Consider the following 13,614-nt stretch of genomic DNA (forward strand, 5'->3'; position numbering starts at 1 on the left):
TAAATCTAAATTCTTATATTTATATTTATTCATATTGTTTTCTGTGTTTCCTATTTTTAGAAAATTATGAATAAATAATGTTATATTATGTAGTAATAGTTTTAATTTATTCCTTTCATCTCATAAATATTTACTTTTATATGTTATTATAATTAAGTTATCCTGATTTTCATTTTTTTTAATTTCTTACCATTTATAATTATATTTTTTAGTTTGTAAATTTATTTTTATTTGTATTATTGTGTATATATTTTTTATTTTTTAATTGTTATTAGATTTATTTTTTTATACATTTTTTTAACCTTTTATTTAGTAAAATATTTAGTTTTCTTTCTTAAGTTTTCTATATTTTTTAATTTTATATTTTTAACGTATCATTCAAATATATTAATAATATTATTAGTAGTTAGGTCTTAAGCTATTGGCGGTTGAGCTTTCTATTTCCTTTGAATTCTTATTTATTTCCCTCTATTTTTGTTTTTTTTTATTTTCAATTTTTATATATTTTTCATTTTTAATATTTTTTTATATTTAATATATTTTTTTTTGTGTTTTTTTTAAGTTTCATTTAATAAATACTATTTCTTTTATTTTTTTCTTAAGATTTCTATCTTTGATTTTATATTTTTAACGTATCATTGGAATATAATATTATTATTTTTCTTTTTGTTAAGCCTTAATCATTGCAACTTTATTGTATTTGTTTGTTCACTTGGATAAGACTATTCATCTTGGTCATGATGATGAACCACATAAAGTGGTTTGAAATGTGTTGACTTAAAAATTGTTATGAAATTTATCTGGAAGAGTCTTTGTATAAATCATGAATAACAGAAGCCTACATTTAGAGATTTTATGCCTACATAGAAGGGAAGTTGATGAAAAGGTTCATCTGTTTGAATGAACGTGGTAAAAAGTTTCAAAGAAGAAACTTGATCTGAAAATTTTAAAGTGTTGTAGGGATACATTGGTGGTTCCTATTTTTTCTCATATTATTCATAGCCTTAATAATGTTTATAATAGGCATATATTTTTAAAAGCTAGCTTGTCTTTGTTGTGTTATGAAATTGACAAGATAAGAAAGGAATTAATTTGATTATCAAGTGAGTTATTCACTCTTCATTTGGATATCTCTAGCACTGTATCCCTCTCTTTGTGGGTTAAAGTAGATGCTTTCTCTGCATTAAAATCCCTACTATTGGAGGAGTCAACTAAGCTTAGGAAATTTGAGAAATTTAGAAATAAAATATAATGGCATTCTTTTTTCATCCAGCAGGTCAGCTCCTTCTTAAGATCTTTCCAAAATCCAAATCAGTAGAGAACAAATATTGACTCTCGGTTCATGGATTAGTGACCAAGTTAATTCTTTAGCAGAACCTTATAACAATAACACCTCTAAGGGCTCTTTATTTTCTAGTTTGAGCTTGATTGATGTTTGTGTTATTCCCTCATTTTAGTCTACCCTCAGTATCTCCCCTACAAGAGATTTTGATGCGAGTTCAATTGCTTTTTCTAATGTTCATCTCTCTATTGATATTACAACCTCTCAATCTTCTAGTAGAGACTCTAGTAGATTGGGGTATTCTTCCTCTAGCTGCTACTCTAGTGGATCAGGCTCTCCCTCAGCCTCCTGTTATCGAGGTTTCAAATTTTCTTTTATTTCCAACCTGTCCCATGGACTTGACCATCAAGTGGGTTCTTCGCTTCCTTTAGCCATCAAAATGATTCACTCTCCCTCCTACACTAGTCGGTCTTCTATCTCTGTTGACCATTTGCCTTCCTCCTCTTAGCTTAATCCCTTTAATTCTTACGACCCTTCCAACATTGTTGTCTCTACATAATTTTTCTTGTTTCTATCTCTCACCTAATAATAATAATAATAATAATAATAATAATTTTATTTTTAATAATAAGGCGATCAATGTTTCTAAATTTTCCTTTGATCCTTCGATATATCATCTTCCAGAAAAAGGGATAAATTTTTCCTTGGCCCCTAGAAAGATCTTGGTAGAGAAGATTACTTGCAACATTGAATTTGGTATTAAGGGCTTATTGGATCGTATTATAAATTTCATTAGGAAAGATTGTGCAGTTGCTCTTAAAAGGGTTAAACCCCCTAGGAGCATTACAAGCAAATCAAAATTTGAAGCACTTAAGACTTTGAACAGTAACCACAATATTTTTATTCTCGAGGCCGAAAAGGGTGGGGCAGTTCTTATATTAGATAGAGATGACTACCGAAGAAAAATGACAGATTTCCTATGTAACAACAATAGCCATAGAAAGCTTTGTAACAACCTAGAATTATAGTATACAACTAACTATATCAATTATCTTCTTAATAATAAACATACAAACTATTCAACTAATTATCATGGAATTTTTTAAAAACACGAGCAAATATGACTTACATGTAGCTATGATATTCCTTGTGATTTTAGAGTTGAATTCTATTTGAATCCAGCTAACCGCAACATAAATTTTGGGGATGACTCTCCACCAAACCATATGCTCAGTTGCGCATAATATTTCTACAATTGGCCACCCCAAGCCTTCAATCAACATACTACTACCAAGCAATCCTTTGTCTCACAACACTTTTCTTTCAAAGAATGAATGAATAATATCTTTTTTTTGCTAATGCAAGAGTCATGCCTTCTATTCAAAATGTTCAAAGGGTAAAATTACATAAAATACAAACAACCACAGGCTAAACCTTTTAGCCCTAGGTAAAGCCTTACCAAAAAAAAAACCCACCAACTAGGTTCTAAAGACCTAAACAACAGACCTGAAGTAACTCAAATCCAAAATAAACAATGTGTGGATGGCCAAAAGACCCAAACGCACCAACATGCATGCTGTTCCCTGACCATTGATTCTCCTCGCTTGATCCAACAATGGAGGATCATATCGCATGAACCAAAAGCACAGATAATTACCGCGTGATCACCTTGTGACCTACTGCACGATAAAAGACCCGGACCCACCAACATGAACACTATTCCCTGACCATTGATTCTCATCACCTGATCCAACGACGGAGGATCATATCGAATGAACCAAAAGCACAGAGAATTACCGCGCGATGAGAGAGGTATTCTCTCCCCAGCCTTGGCCACATGTTGTGTGGTGAGTGGAATCGCTCCCACCTCCGAAAAATCACTCCTGACTTTAAGGGCATGTGATAAACCAGAAACCACCCTGAGGGTAGTATTGATACCATGGGAAGTAATGTGGGGGGTTTTGAGTTTGCTGAGAAAGCTGAGACTCCAGTCCCTCACACCATCCCAACTCCTCAGGTGCTTGAACCAAAGGAAGATGAAAATCTTCTTACCATTCTTGATGTTCTCCATCCGATCATCTGAGAACCACTGTCTGCCAAGCAACTTCCACCTGAGACTTCTGGGTTTGCACTTACCTGGGCTGAGGAGGCAGACAAAGACCTGCATCCCAATTGTAACATCACTTCTGAAATAACACTTCATATTGAATCCGAATCAACTAGACCCCATCTCTGCGACTCTGTTTCAAAATAATGTTTTGTCCTCATCTGCCTGATTGAGACAATGCTCCCTCAATCTATTCTAAGGCATCTCTTGCCAACTCAACTTGACCCTGCTTTTGGTGTAGAGCACCCCTTGATTGGCTAGAATGTCCGCCAATTTATTTTCCGTCCTTCGCACATGAGTAAAACTCACGGTTCGCAAGCATAGAAGGTGAAACTGAATCCTTTGAAAGACCTGAAGCAGCCTCCAATGTCTTGAGACTTTTTTCGGCTCTGTGCCACAGCAGATTCTCTTAACCGAGTTAATGATTAACTTAGAATCAGATTCAATTATTATATTATAGAGATTGTCCTACTTCAGGATTTCTAAACATTTCTCAAGTGCCATTAATTCCGCCATATTGTTTGTAGCTCTTCCCAAATGGCAATTAAAAATAAAAAGGATGTAGCCATTTTCATCCCTTAACACCCCTCCATAACCAGCAATACTCGGGATTCCTTTTGAGGCCCCGTCAATGTTGCATCTCAAAAAACCCTAAGGGGGAGGATGCCAATAGTCTGGCTTATTGACCAGTTTCTTCACCTTCCTATCCATGCCCTATGGTATAAGCCCCTGCATACCCAACTGAAGAAGTATCTTCATTTCAGCTTATAAAGGTGGATTCTTTGCGGAAGTTTGCACTAAAGTTCCCATCATCTCCTTAAGTTGTCTTAAGATCTATGCAATAATGCGTTGGGAGGAACTCTTTTCATTTTTGAAGATTTTGTAGTTCCTTTCTTTCTAGACATTCCATGTTATGAAGCTTGGAGTTAAAGCCGAAGCTGAGCGAAGAATTTCATAATTAGAGAAGTTCCTTCTCTAGTTATTAAGGGTATTGATAATGCTTCCTTTGTCCTTGTCTATTTGTTTGAAAATTGTGGCAAAAGTATCCCACGACCTGGAGGTGAAAATGCAATTATTGAGAAGGTGCTCCATCATTTCCTCTTGGGATTCACAAAGCTGGCATCTAGAAGGTCCCAGAACACCCCTCTTCCAAATGTTTTCCCAAGTTAGAACTTTCTTATGATGTACCAGCCACATGAAGAGTTTGACTTTCATCCATCCTTGATGCCTCCATAGGTTCTGCCAAACCCTATCTAGTTCATTGGAATCCAGCTCTAGGATTATGCGCTTTGCCTCCTTAAGATTGAAGGTACCCTCATTATTGTTGCCCCATCTAAGTTGGTCATGCCCCTATGAAACCAAAATTTTCCTTTGTTCCAACATTGTCAGAAGTGCATCAACTTTTTCTTTCAAGGGGCTATTATCCCTGTAATCCATATTCTTCCAGGTTCTCCATTTTCCTTCACTATTGGTTTGATCCCAAAAATCTTTTACCCTAAGTGACCCTTTGGTATCAATATCTTTCTTGAGGTCCAAAAAGTCCTCTCTTAGCAGTATAGGTTCTTGTTGCCATTTATCCTCCCCAAAAAAGTAAGATCTCCCTCTCTGATTTCCCAGAAGCTATTTTTTTGCACTAAACCTCTATTCTCCTAGGCTTTATTCCAAATGTAGGAGCCTTTTATGATGCCAGTCATCCTTATGTGATCATTATCTTGCCAATTACTGGCGTATTTTTCTTTCCAAATATGAGCCCACTGAGCCTTTGGATCTTTTACCCAACGCCACCATAATTTTGCACCTAAAACTTTGCTTAGCACTTCCAGATCATCCAGTCCAAGACCTCCATGGTTTTTAGGTTTGAAAATCTTATCCTATGCTACCAAGGCCCATTTCTTTCTCTCCTCCCCATTACCCTAAAGAAAGTCTCTTTGAATAGTTCTAAATTGTTGCAAAACTCTTTTTAGAGCTAGAAGGGCTGAAAGCATGAAGACGGGGATTGATTGAAGTATAGTTTTTGTAAGCACCAACCGGCCTACCAAGTTTAAAGATCTAATAGTCCATTTCTGGGTTTTATCCTGCATCTTGTTAATCACTGGCTCCCAAATGCTCTTGTGTAAACATTTACTAGTTAGAGGAACTCCCAAGTTTGGAAGGAAGGACATCCCTTTGAAAGCCCAGAATTCTAGATATATTCCTCTGAAGAGCAATATTAGTATTAAAGAAGAAAATATTATATTTGGAGAGATTTACCTCCATACCTGTAGCCATGGCAAAGTCACTCAGGATTTGTCTATAAGCTAGTGCTTATTTAACCGTGGGGATGCCCTGCAGCATGGTGTCATCAACAAATTGTTGATGGGTCAAAGCCTGTCCAGTCTCAAAGAGTTGGAGACCTTTGATGTTACCCAATTCTTTAGCATGCTTGATAGATTGATCAAGTCCTTCCATCATGAGGATAAAGAGAAAGGGGGAGAGCGGATCTCCCTGCTTGAGGCCTCTTGAAGGAGTAAAAGTCTTGGATGGAGAACCATTAACCAGAATTGAGAAGCTAGAAGAAGTTACTAGGGCCATAACCCATCTTACCCAGTTATGGTCAAATCCAAAGGCTAGAAGGACCTTCCTGATATAGGTCCAATTCAACTTATCATAAGCTTTGGCTAGGTCCAATTGCATAATCATTCCCGCCTTCCTATTGCTTAACAATGAATGAACCACCTCATGCGCTTGAATGATGTTATTGAGAATTTGTCTACCCTCCACATATCTTGATTGCTCCACAGAAACTAGAGTAGGAAGAAGGGGTTTGAGTCTATTGGCAATAACTTTGGATATTATCTTATACACCACATTGCATGAAGCTATGGGTCTAAATCTATTTGGAGTCCGAGCAATGTCCTGTTTGGGGATCAAAGAGATGAAGGATGTATTGAGCACCTTCAAAATGGTTCTATTCATCCTGGAGTCCTCCACGACATTTAGAATATCTTGCTTGACAATGTTCCAACAAGCTTTAAATAAATCCACATTAAAACCATCAGGGCCTGGCGCTTTACCATTCTGCATTTCCTTGATGACATCACTAACATCGTCTTCAGTCACTGGCCTATTAACATTGAAATTATCCTCTCTTGTTACTAGCTTAAAGGTATGTACTTTGTTAAGTCCCCGATAAAATGAGCTTTGTCTAAAATGGTCTCCTTTGCGATACTTCGAAAGTGCTGAACCAACACAACTTCTATATCTTCATGGGTATTGAGTAGTTGACCTCCAGTGTCCTTGATTGATGAGATCCTGTTATGAGATCTGTTCACCATGGTGGATCTGTGGAAAAACCTAGTGTTTCGCTCCCCTTCTTTTAGCCATTGAACTCTTGATTTTTGTCTCCAAAATATCTCCTCTTGTTTACATAAGTTCTCCCAGTCTTGATGATGCTTGGTGACTTGATCATTTCTGACTCTATCAAAGCCATCCATGATAAGGGCTTGATTGAGTTCCTGCATTTTACCTTCAACAACTTTTTTCGCTTCAAAAATATTACCAAATTCATTCTTGTTCCAATCTTTGAGTCTGAGCTTGATGTGTTTTAGTCTTTTGTGTAGAAGAAACATTCTTGTACCCTAAATATGCAGGTCTTCTTTCCACCATTTTGCAATGTTGCTGATAAAATTAGGGTGGGTGAGCTAGATATTCTCAAATCTAAAAGTTCTGTTCCTAGGGGTGCCAATGCCCTGAACCTTAGGTTGTACAGGCCACTGGTCCGAGCCTCCAAAGGGGAGAATTCTCACTATCATTTCCTTATCTGTGAGCATGAGGTCCTCTGAGATTATGAATTTGTCTAACTTTGAGGCTACTTGAGACTCTCCTCCTCTCTTATTGTTCCATGTAAAGAGGCCATTACTCGTATCAGTGTCAACTAGCTTCATATTCTATATAAAAGTTTGAAATGCTATAGTCTTTGCTTAAAGTTCTGGTTCCACCTTTTTTCTCTGATAGTGATTTGATCATGTTGAAGTCCCCACCCATATTCCATGGTACTCTTGCATGTCTATCTCTTAGTTCCACAAGATAATCTAGAAGCCTAAGTTTATCATTCGGTCTTTGGGGGCCATAAACATTTGTAATCAAATAAGTCTCCCTATCTCCCACAGGCTGAATAACCATTGATAGATAATTCCTAGATGCCTCAACATCTATTATGCCAATCTTTTGAGGGTTCCAAAGAGTAAGTATACATCCTGCTGTTTTATCTTCTTTGACTTCTAGAAACTCAAATTTATTGAGCAATTTACTATGTATTTCTTTTATTTTTTGAATGGAACATTTAGTTTCCTAGATAAATATCATATCTGGAGCTTCTTGTTTCATTCTATTGCTAAGTATTCTTTGTTTTCTTTTACTTCCTAGACCTCTGATATTCCACGATGTGAACTTCATTATGAAAGATTTGTAAAGGAGTAGCTGGTTAGATATTTAATCTTACCTGAATCTATCATTAGCTTTCCAAATTCCATTGATAACTCATTCTGCTTTTTTCTGCCTCTTTTCCTTCCTGGATTTCTAGGAGCTAATCTTGGTGTGGTTTTCATAGTTTTCACACCTTCGTTTCCGTGCCCTTCATTGTTTCTTTGCCTTTCCAACCCTTTAGCCTGAGTTTTACATAGGAATAGATGTTGTACTCTATTAAACTCTTCTTGAGGTAGTGATTCTACCCCTCCCATAGTCCCCTATTTCGAGAACCCTTCCAGATCTAGGTGTTCTCTATCAAGAATATCCTGCAGTTCATGATCCTCCATTTCCATCTCACTATGGGTCATTTCCTGGTCCATTTCCAGTTCTCCATCGCTCAACGTAGTCTCTTTATATTTATTAATATCATGTGTTTGCCCACTATTTTCTTCTTTCTCCTTCTCCCATGGGTTACCTTCCATTACCTGATCTACCTTTGTTGTCACTTCCTCTTCTTCTAGTACTTGGAACCTGTTTAGACTAACCTGTTGCCCTTCTATTTGATGTTTCTTTGGCCCCTTTTCCTTTATATCCCACTTTGTGAAAGTTTTCAATGTCTTTCACAGTGGTAGCTTTACTTTTGTTCTCTATTTTACTGAGAGGGAAGTCTCTAAATAGGTGCCCATGCTCATGGCACCTGCGACATCTGAAAGGAATATGTTCATAATCTACTGTTTGCACCCATTCTTCATAAAAACTTCCAAGATGACCTCATCTGGTAGAGCTCCAGAGAGATCCATATCCACACATATTCGTGTGAAGGAAGTATATTTTCCCCTTCTGGTGGCCTCAAATTCTTTGACAAAACTCCCTAATTTGTTTCCTATTGCAGATAAAGATTCAGTTTGCCAATAATCTAGAGGTAGGGAATAGAGTCTTACTGAGACCGGGACCGAAGTGAAAGTCTCTTGCTCCAGGACAAAATTCTTCATCCAAGGCCACATGTAGAGGCCTGCAGCTACAAAGAAGTAGGGCCCTCCTTCAAGCGCCCTATTTTTCTCCTAAATATTTGTAAAGACCACAATGAAGAAACCCTTTGACCCAAGATGTAGGTTTATGCCTCCTTTCAGTTTCCAGTGGTATTTAATCCATGCTTGTAGTACCTTTTCTGTGGGCCATAATCCCATGAATTTACAAATGATAGCATAGGTCTGCATGTGGTCCCTGTGCGCCTGCAGAGTAGGATCATTTAAAACTACTCTAGGTGTGACCTCAGCCTTAGGTTTACATGGCCCCTTTTGTGTTTTGTTTTTTGCTTCCTGTTTCTTGTCTTCTTCCTCATTTTCTTTTGTTCTATTATCCTCCCTTGTATTGGTCAAATCTTGTTCCTCTTCAATGCTCCTTTTCCCTTATCCTAAAGGACCTTTGGTAGTTTCTATCAGTTTCTTACCTTAGCTGGCTACGACCTGACTATAGGAGGGGGTGGAGCTCCCCCCTTTGCACCCCTCCATGGAGTTCAACGCTTGCAGAAGCTTGAAACCCTAGCTCTTTGTAACCTACAGTCTCCTACCAGCTACAAAGCTCTTATTGAATGAATGAATAATCTCATCCTCCTCCTCATCCATTAAATAGACCAAATGGTTCCAAAACTAAAAGGGATCTGCATGTGTACATTCCATGTGTCAAAATGCCAAATTTTATTTCTTATTTTAAGTTTTACTTAATTTAATATGTCTCTTAATTTAAAACTTTCTTATTTTATTCATTTTTTAACCATTACTTTTTTTTACTATTTTTATAGTTATTTATATATATATTTATTTAGAATTCTAGTTTATTATTTACTATTATTATATTCTCTTCATTATTTATTATTTATTTACTATTATTATATTTCCTTTATTTCCTATTATTATTATATTATATTTATGATTTATTATTTATTCACTTGTATATTAATAATAATAATATTATTATTACAGGGCATTACCTACTCCCCTTCTTTAAGGAACTTTGTCTCGAAGTTAAGTTGAAGCATTTAACTTTTTATATTATTTATTTAGTTATTTATTGCTTCATGTTTTCTCTACACCCTTTGTTGAACTAGTACAACTAGCATGCATCAAAAGTTTACACATCACCTAGGAAATCCCAAGGAGTCTTTGTCATTTTTCCAAACATTCAGAACCAGGAATAAAGTCTCATCAGTATATACCATAGCCCAAGGCTATCTCTAAGGCTCATGCCAAGGCTTAGACCTCATATGCCCCAATGCAGACAACTGAGGCTAGTACTCAATGACTTTGGGTATCTCGCAAGGCCAACCCACTCCCTCCACATTCACTAAGGTGCACAACCCCAGGTATCAAATTCCTTACAAACCCACTAGACTTCAACATACCAATCTAATATCAGGCACTTGACCTCCTCAATATGGTCGCATGGAACTTCAAGAGCTATCCATCAAGTGCTACACAAGAAAAATGAACCACTAGCATAAGTAGTGTTGACTTATTCTATCTGCAACCCATATGGTGTTACATATTCTTTCTCACAATTATGGGATCCTGTGAGATCATCAAATAAACTGACTGTCTCAACCCATTTGTGGATTTCTTGTCAGTGGCTACATCTCAACATGCATCCAATGCATTAGTTATATTTATAAAATCTTAGAAAATAATCCACATGCCAACTCTTGCATGTAATCATGATAACATAACATCATTTTTAATCAGAACATTCTGGATAGTAAATAGCTGCATACTCTTGCATGTCATAATCTTTTCATGTCATTACTACATGATTCAAATCATAGAATACCTCGTAAGTTATAATATCAACATATGAACATCAAAGACATAACAGGACATCACATAATAAAATAACCAAATGTCAATATACCCTCATATCATAACATAATAATACCTGTGCATACGATATCTATCATGAGCATATAAAATAGTTATCATAAAAAACTACATAAACAAGAACCACATGTGCATCATTATCCTCATGCCATCATATCATGAAACCTCATCCCACCATTATACTCAACAGTCATATGTTGACATAAAAACCATAACTGAAATGATAGTGTATGATTCAGTTGTAATAGTAAAATCACTACAACAAAAAATGTGATTGGTGAGGTTCGAAAATTGTCACCATAGGCTCATTGGTGATGGTCAAAATGGCTTCCATCACCAAAAGTGGTGTCACAAAAATATAGGTGTTGTGGTGACATTCAAGGTCTGCCATGAATAATGATTATAATGAAGGATAGTGATGGTCACCATTTCATATGAACAACAGTGATTTATGGTGATGAACCTCATGGCCCTCACTATTTATGCATATATATGGTGACATTCGTTGACCACCACCTTTTCATATTTTGGTGAGGGTTGAAAAATAACACCATAAGCTCATTGGTGATGGTCAAAGTAGCTTCCATCACTACAAAATGAACATCACCAAAGGCCATGTCACCAAAAGTATTGGTGTTGTGGTGACATTTAAGGTCCGTCACAAATAATGAATATCCTAGTGATGGATAGTCATCATCACCATTGCATATGAGAAACAATGAGTTATGGTGATGGACCTTTCATGACCCTCACTATTGATGCATATATATGGCGACATTCATTAACTATCACCATTTCATATATAAAAATGACTTTTGATGATGGCCCTTTAACAACCATCACTATTGACACATATAGGGACATATAGTGATTGTAACTATTACCTATGAATATTAGGGCATGATGGAATTGAACAACCAACCACCCACTTGTAAAGAATGTGCTCTTCCATTGAGATAACACCCTTGAAAGAATTAGACCTTAAAACTTTATAAATTCTAAATTCTAAAATTTCAATTAAATTAGAAAACTTTGTAAAGCCTTGTAGTTTTCATTGGCTCAGATAGCACAAACAACCTTCCAATAGATGCAGAACATAACTATTTTATAAGAAGGAAGCAACTTTCACATGGTTAATACACTCAACCACCTAATTAATACCATAGAAGCTGATTGTTTAAAATTGAGATTAAACGAAGTACAAACCTGAAGTCCCCATGTTTTATGGCTCTTCTAATACAAGTTTGTATATGAAAGAAATCAATTAAGAAATTAAAAATTCTATATAGCTATAGAAAAAATTGATGAAAAATAGGCATTATAACTGCTATGATGATTAAAAATCAAAATCATGTAGAGTAGGAAATTCAACAAAGAGACTGAACATGATGGAGCCAACACAAAATCCAGTGCATAGTTCTCACATGGGCTCCATGAATATACATACCTTTGGAATGTGCCTCTTCTGAATCCCCCAAAAATTAATATAGAACTCCAATGATATATAAAGGGAGAAAATGGGCATTTTAACTTAACTATAAAGATTCAAAATCTTGCAAGGAAAGTAAATTTAGTATAAAAATTGAACATATGGAGTAGAAATGATATCTTGTGCATGGCACTAGCATGGGATTCCCAAATATACATACATCGAAAAGTGACTCTTTTGAAGCACAGAAAATAAAAATATAGCTTCAATAATTTCTCTGGTAAAATGGGAGCTTCAAGTACTGAGACAACTTTTCTCTGTATATGTTGTATAGCTTCATTAAAAAGTTTGAAAGTATCCATTATATCCAATAGGAAACAAGAAGAAAAACAATTATAAATGCTATACAAATGCCTAAACACAAATTGTCAAGACAAAAAGAAACTTATTTTTCTTTTTCAAAAAAGAATATGATAAAACAATAAGAAATTAAAAACATTAACCACCATATTTCAATCTACAGTAAATTAACATATGAGCCAACCTTTTTATTGAAACAACAGACCACAAAAATGTGAAAAACAAAATTCAACAGTTAATCATCCTTGAACAAAATATATTCACTTAAGAAAGCCAGATAATAGAATGCCCACAACTTACCTCAAAAAGGAGAATCAAACCTTAATTTTATTATTCAAAGAGAATAAAAATACTGATGAAAATTCCAAAGAAAATTAAATAAATTATCATGTATGCCCTTTGAATATATAAATATTTCAATGAAATAATCACTTTGTCTAGTCAACAGTTTTCCACATAAAATAATAGTACTTTTTGGAAAGCTAATACTTCCAGACACCACAACATTCTAGACAATATTGGACATTATAACTTCTTTAAAATGGCTCATGAAAACTAATCCCTACATCATTAATTCCTTGATTAGTGTCCCTTTTGCTTTATGAGCCTCTAAGTTAGAACACTTTGACCTTAAAATTGCCAGAGAGTTATGCCTAGGATATTTTATTTTAGGAACATATTAGTAATGAGTTCCAACATAGACAAGCAACAACCTAATTCAGATTGATAGAATTGCAGACAAGAGGTTAAAATCTTTGTTATAACATAAATATTTGTTGCTAAAATAAACATATAATAAGAAAATACTTAAGCAACAATGTTGAAGTTTAGTCAATGAGATCCAAGTTGAGGGCTCCAGTACAGTACACTTGAATTTGAGGTGTACATACTCCACTTCTTCTATTTTTCAAAAGTTTCAGAGACAACTATAATTTTTAAGTTAAACAAACATATCATTACACAATGAAGGTTCCACATGAAATGTGCCTATCCATAATGTAGTTTAACACAAAGAAAGATGTAAAACCAATTTCATTACTATCATTCACTCAAAATATATAACTATGAAACATACTCTCCTATTTTAAAAGTAATTTTGACCAATCAATATAGTTTAGCT

Source organism: Pinus tabuliformis, chromosome 6 (genome assembly GCF_031772625.1).
Source record: "Pinus tabuliformis cultivar Carrire ecotype Pingquan chromosome 6, CPIR1, whole genome shotgun sequence".
Lineage (NCBI taxonomy): Eukaryota > Viridiplantae > Streptophyta > Pinopsida > Pinales > Pinaceae > Pinus > Pinus tabuliformis.